The sequence below is a fragment of the Felis catus genome, chromosome B4 (genome assembly GCF_018350175.1).
Source record: "Felis catus isolate Fca126 chromosome B4, F.catus_Fca126_mat1.0, whole genome shotgun sequence".
Classification (NCBI taxonomy): domain Eukaryota; kingdom Metazoa; phylum Chordata; class Mammalia; order Carnivora; family Felidae; genus Felis; species Felis catus.
Genome location: NC_058374.1, coordinates 124,075,503 through 124,081,502, shown reverse-complemented (window position 1 = coordinate 124,081,502; position 6,000 = coordinate 124,075,503). Strand labels below are relative to the sequence as shown.

Here is a 6,000-nt window from a genome sequence, read left to right as displayed (position 1 = left end):
ATGAACCGCGATATCATGACCTGAGCCGGAGTCAGATGCTTAACCAACTGAGCCACCCAGGAGCCCCTGTACTTACCTTAAAGTGACTTTTAGAAAATTTAAAGTACATGATGGCTTGCATGATGTTTCTATTGGGAAATACCACTTTAGAAAGAACCAGGGAGCAGGGGATCTTCACTTCCTTGTAGGAGCTAAGGACAGAGGTTGCGGAACTAAATTCCATGATCCCAGGCAACGTGCTGGCACCATTTCCTGGGTTTCTGAGAATCAATAGCAGAAACTGAACAGCCCAGAGCTGGGTGGGGTTGAGTCCCTGCCTGATTCCTTTCCATGTTCAGGCTCAAAACACGCCATCTTAAAACTTCTATTGCTATTATTGCCTTGGTAGAATGAGACCATAGCTGTTAGCTGGGCTTTAATTTGGGGACCACGGCATTTTAATGACTGGGACATTTCAGGAGAAACCAGTGGCTGTGAAGATAGTCTTAAAATCAGTGTGAACTTAATTCTTCCACTTCTGCTCTTGCAAAGTTTACCTTAGACCTATCGTGTGGTGGAAATTCACCCTCCAAGAGTCTGCTCTTCTCCAGTTTTGAATCGTTTCCTCCAGCACTGCCTTGTTTTCGAAACGATTTGCACGCAGATTGCCGGAGGAGGATGCGAGAGGAAGCCCGGGCCAGGCGAGGAGCCGGCCTGCCAAGCACATCTGGAAGTGGTTTCAGGGGCCGCCTCACCCCGCAGCCAGCGCAACGCCCCGATTCCCAGCTGCTTCGCGCAGGGGTGGAAGAAACCCGAGCCGCTCCAAAGTCAACGCAAGCAAAGGGGGGGTGTTGGGGGCAGGGGCAGGCATCCTCTCTTGGAAACGTAATATTGGCCTCGGGGCTCTCAGCGCTTTGGGCTTTCCAATGGGATGTTAGCAGCAGCTGAAGCAGCCCGGGGGCCAGCCACGAGCGAACGCTCTGCCCTGCAGCTCTTCTGGACCCAGGCGCCCGCAGCCTGCCCTCACCGTTCACCAGGTAAACAGAAACTGGCAAGCCGCGCGGCGGCCTCTCCATTGCAGCCTGGCCGGCCTGCAGCGGCCCTTTATTTCGCTATAGACTCAAGGACGTAAATCAGAGGTGGCCTGTCCCACGAGAACTTTGCTTACAGGAGCTCCCAGCCAATGTTTGTAGCATGCAGAGGGAACTTTTTCTTTTCTTTGCTTTTTTTCTTTTTTCTTTTTCTTTCTTTTTTTCTTTTTCTTTTTTTTTTCTTTTCTTTTTTTTTTTGCCATTGCAGCAAATCCAGGATACTCAGTGTGCAAGTTGTTCACATGCTGGCTGGACTGTTTTTATCCAGACCTGGGTTGAACCCCCTTGTCCAGTGTGATTTACTATTTTCATCGTATTTTAAGCATGGCAATCAGTGGTTAGGGAGGACGGGATAAATGCTAGTATTTAAATGCAGGTACATTTCTGGCCACAAAAGATTTCAAAATATATATTTTTTAATGTTTATTATTTATTTTTTGAGATAGAGACAGAGTGAGAGTGGGGGAGGGCAGAGAGCGAGGGAGACACAGAATCCGAAGCAGGCTCCAGGCTCTGAGCTGTCAGCACAGAGCCTGACGCGGGGCTCGAACTCACAAACTGTGAAATCATGACTTGAGCCCAAGTCGGATGTTTCGCCTAATGAGCCACCCAGGCGCCCCTGAGCCACAAAAGATTTAAATGAGCTGTGATTCACATTTTCAGAAGCTGTCATAGGAAGCTATTCATAGGTCCCCCATTCTAAAAAAGGAATTGGTAGTTGTGGAAGTCTAAGTGAGGCTTGTTTATAAATGCAGTAATCATAGTGTTTGGGTTCAAAATGCTTTTTTAACATTCAAAAACTGTCTTGTGCTCACTTTATGAATGAATGTACACATTGGATAAGCCTGATATAGGCTGATATGCAATTTATGATATCAGTTAAGGAGGAATAGTTAAGGGGATGCCTGGGTGGCTCAGTCGGCAAAGCATCTGCTTTTGGCTCAGGTCACGATCTCATGGTTCCTGAGATCGAATCCCGCATCGGGTTCTGCACTGACAGTGTGGAGCCTGCTTGGGATTCTCTCTTTGCCTTTCCCCCAAGCACGCACACACACACACACACACACACACACACACACACACACACACACAGACTCTCTCTCTCTCTCTCTCTCTCTCTCTCTCTCTCTCTCTCTCTTTCTCTCTCTCAAAATAGATAAATAAACATGAAAAAAAATTTAATTAAAAAAAAGGAATAGTTAACACAAGAGTAAGAAGAGAGAGAGAGGAAGAAAACATGATGCTATCTAAAACATGGTGCTAGTCTTCTAGTTGTTTGGCCCCGTGTCGTTAAATATCCAAAGTGACATTGGCTGGTTTGTTTTGTCTTTTCCTCCACGTGTCTTCACATTGCATTTCTGTGCAGGACCCATTTTGGGTTGCACATTTCTGTGTAGGACCCATTTTGGGTCGCACATTTCTGTGTAGGACGCATTTTGGGTTTCACATTTCTATGTAGGATGCATTTTGAGTTGCACAGTGGACTCCAGCCCTGCGTCGAATGCAGGTACATGTGGGGCAGGGCAGCAGGGAGACCATGGGCCCTGGCTCCAGGTCACAGAGTCAAATCTGCGTGTTGCCACTTAACAAGCTTTATAAGCTTTGACTCGGAGTAGTTACTTGTCTGTGCCTCTATTTCCTCATCTGGAAAATGGGAATTAAGTGACATCGTGTGTCTAAAGGACATAACACAGCATCTGCAGAGTAGTGAGGCCTCGGGGAAGGTTAGCTTCTCGGGTGGTGCTGATGATGACCGTGGTGATGACGAAGTGACCACGCGTCCTGTGTTGGGTGGCAGCCCAGCATTTGGCAGATTGTTCCCTCTGATAGTCCAGTCTCCCAAGTGTTCCTCACTTCCTCATGTTGTTTCTCCAGGGTCCTACTTTCTTCCTTCCTCCCTTCAAACACCTCTCTTTCTTTTCTTTTCTTTTTTCTTTTTTTTTCACCCTGGCTCTTTTTATTTCTTCTTTGTTCTCTTCACGAGAGAAGCACAGCTCATTAAGCCACGGTTCTCATACTTTTCATTTCTCATTGCCAGGGAGCACGATACTAAATACTTCTTTTATTTCAGCATTTCCCAAAGAATGTTCTGAAGAACATAGTCCCATGGGGAAGATGCGTTCGGTGAACCATATCACACTCTGAGAAATCCCAAGGCAAAGTGGCATTTTAAAGGTCCTGAGAAGTCCTGCAGTAGAGAGATCTGCTTAAGGTTGTTTGACACAGAAGTTCCCAGTTGACCCCCGAACCGTTTTACCACATAACATTGATTAGCGCTTCTCAGAGCACACTCTGTAATATCCTCCTCTGGCCCCGTTTGTTTTCACTTCAGCTCCCCTTGTAGACGGACATCCTCCTTCACACCTCCCCTGGCAAACACCCAAGCAGACATGGTGTCCTTCCTTCTCTAGGTCAGGACATGAGCTCGATCGCCTGTGCCATATTGATATCTAGAAAATCTGACGTGAAGCGGCCAGCTGGGATCAGCAGTTTTTCTGCAAAGGGCCGGAGAGGTGGCTACGTAAGCCTCACGGTCTGCATTGCGCCTACGCAGATCTGCTGTTGTTGTGTGAGACTGGCCTTAGACAACACATTAAAGAATAAACCTGCCTATCTTCCAAGAAGACTTTATTTACAAAAAGCCCCCCCAAAAAACAAAACAAAACAAAAAAACAGTAATGGGCAGGATTTGGCACAGAAGCCAGAGGTTGGGGACACCTGCCCTAAGGCCATTTTGTGCAAGAATGCGTCATTCCAACACAGGAGAAAGCAGAACAGACCCTCCACGCACTGCACCCTGTCCCCTCTGGCTCCCCTGTCTTTGGGTCCATCTTGACTGAACCTTTCATGCTGGAGCAAACAGGTAAAAAGGCCAGAGATGTTTTGTCAGAGGCCAAATTCCTGAGTCCCGATGCTGTCCTTTCCCCTGCTCTTGTCCTGTTCGTGGCTCTGTAGGTGGCATGGGTTGAGGCGAAGTGCTCTACTGGTTGCTTTATGCCACGCATGAACCCCAGGGGTGAAGGTCCCGAGGGGTGAAGTTAAATCACGGAGCTTATGTCAGTTGCTTGACACAGGATGATTGCAATCAGCAATGCAAAGTGTCGGCTCTGAAGATGGTTAGGAATGTGAGCTCAGAGCCAGACTGCCTGGGCTCTGCAGCTTGTTAATTGTATCACCCTCCCTGAACTTTAGTCTCCTCGTGGGTGAATCAGAGATAATCACTTTACGGGTCGTTGTGAGGACCGAATTAATGAACATATGTAAAGGCTGTTGTGTGAGTGTTGCCTATTATTACTACAGGCTATTTAATTAAATCTGCAGCGCAGCCCCAATGTGCTCATGAGGTTTTGTAAATTGCCCGGGATTGCATCGCTAAGGAGTGGGGCAACAAAGCCTGTGATATTTCCACCCAGGTAGGTGCCCTGCCAGATTTAATCCACTCAACAGTAACTTGAAGGAGTCCCCCTCTTTTACCTTTCCTTCTGGTTTCCATGTACTTTCCTTTCTTTTTCTTTCTTTCTTTTACTTTCTTTTTCTTTCTTTTCTGGTGATGGCTTTAGATTCCTTCTCAATTTAGCAATACTGAAAGTCCTTATCAACTGATTACAGCTGGCATGTAGAATAACACTTAGGGGCTCTGATTTTTGAAATATATTTCTGGAGTCCTTCCCACTTTTGCCTTTTCTTCCAAGGCAGAGCTCAGTCACTTAGCTACTGCCAGGTCTTAAAACATTCTTTCCAGATTTGGCCATGCGCCCAAACTCTTTGGCATCTGGTAAAATAGCTCCCTGTGAAAGGTCTTCAGGGGCCCATTTTTATTATTTTTTTAAAAATTTTATTAAAAAAATTTTTTAATGTTAATTTATTTCTGAGAGAGAGCATGAGCAGGGGAGGGGCAGAGAGAGAGGGAGACACAGAATCCGAAACAGGCTCCAGGCTCCGAGCTGTCAGCACAGAGCCCAACGCGGGGCTCGAACCCGGGAACTGTGAGATCGTGACCTGGGCCGAAGTCGGATGCTTAATGGACTGAGCCACCCAGGCGCCCCCCCCAAAAATGTTTATTTATTTTTGAGAGATAGAGCGCGAGCAGGGGAGGGGCAGAGAGGGATGGTGACACAGAATCCAAAGCAGGCTCCAGGCTCTGAGCTGTCAGCACAGCCCGATGCGGGGCTCGAATCCAGGAACTGGGAGATCACAACCTGAGCTGAAGTCGGACGCTTAACCGACTGAGGCACCCAGGCACCCCCCAAAAATGTTTATTTATTTTTGAGAGATAGAGCGTGAGCAGGGGAGGGGCGGAGAGGGAGACACAGAATCTGAAGCAGGCTCCAGGATCCAAGCTGTCAGCACAGAGCCCGACGTGGGGCTTGAACCCACAGACCATGAGATCATGAGCTGAGCCGAAGTTGGACTGAGCCACCCAGGCGCCCTTCAGGTGCCCATTTTTAAACTTAACGGACATTTCTCAGGTCCAGACCAATTCCCTAAACTCTCCTTTTCTTCCTAGTCCCAGGCCCCAGGACCTTGGCCTTTTTCCTCCGCCCTTTGAATGTGCTGCCATCCCGTCCCCTGCCCAGGGATTCTTCTCTCCAACACTGGCTGTGTGGCTCCATCTTCCTTCCTGTCTTGAGGACAAGCCCACAGACTCCTTAATGCCAAAGGCTTGGCTATCTACTGCTGCAGAGAATCCATGACACAGAAAGTCACTCAGCCTAGGAAAGCTTACAAAGGACCAGGGGACACAGTTCCTAGGGCTTGTTGTTTTGACGGTGGGTAAAAGGCTGGTAAGAAGACCAGAGCCCTCTGCTTTCATTCCTCGACTAGATCCACAGTCCCTTCCTTCTGGCTTTTTTCCTTAGTAAAGGTATGCTGCCCCCTTTCTTCCTGGGATTGAAGAACAGGGCAGGAGCCCCTTTCCCTTTCTTCCTCT

At 47.9% G+C, this 6,000-nt stretch overlaps 1 protein-coding gene across 3 annotated transcripts in view; it reads left to right on the top strand.

The window, feature by feature from the left end:
• Positions 1-421: 421 nt before the first annotated feature.
• The window catches only part of GLT8D2 (glycosyltransferase 8 domain containing 2), a 45,417-nt gene continuing 39,838 nt past the window's right edge, over positions 422-6,000 (top strand). Inside the window, exons 1-2 of one of the 3 annotated variants that reach the window (XM_019835424.3) lie at positions 422-1,016; positions 5,578-5,839. The gene's annotated coding sequence lies outside the window, so the exon portion shown is untranslated. Of the gene's footprint in view, positions 1,017-4,391; positions 4,484-5,577; positions 5,840-6,000 lie in introns of all 3 variants that reach the window. The other 2 variants (XM_045062248.1, XM_003989187.6) reach the window with 2 other exon arrangements.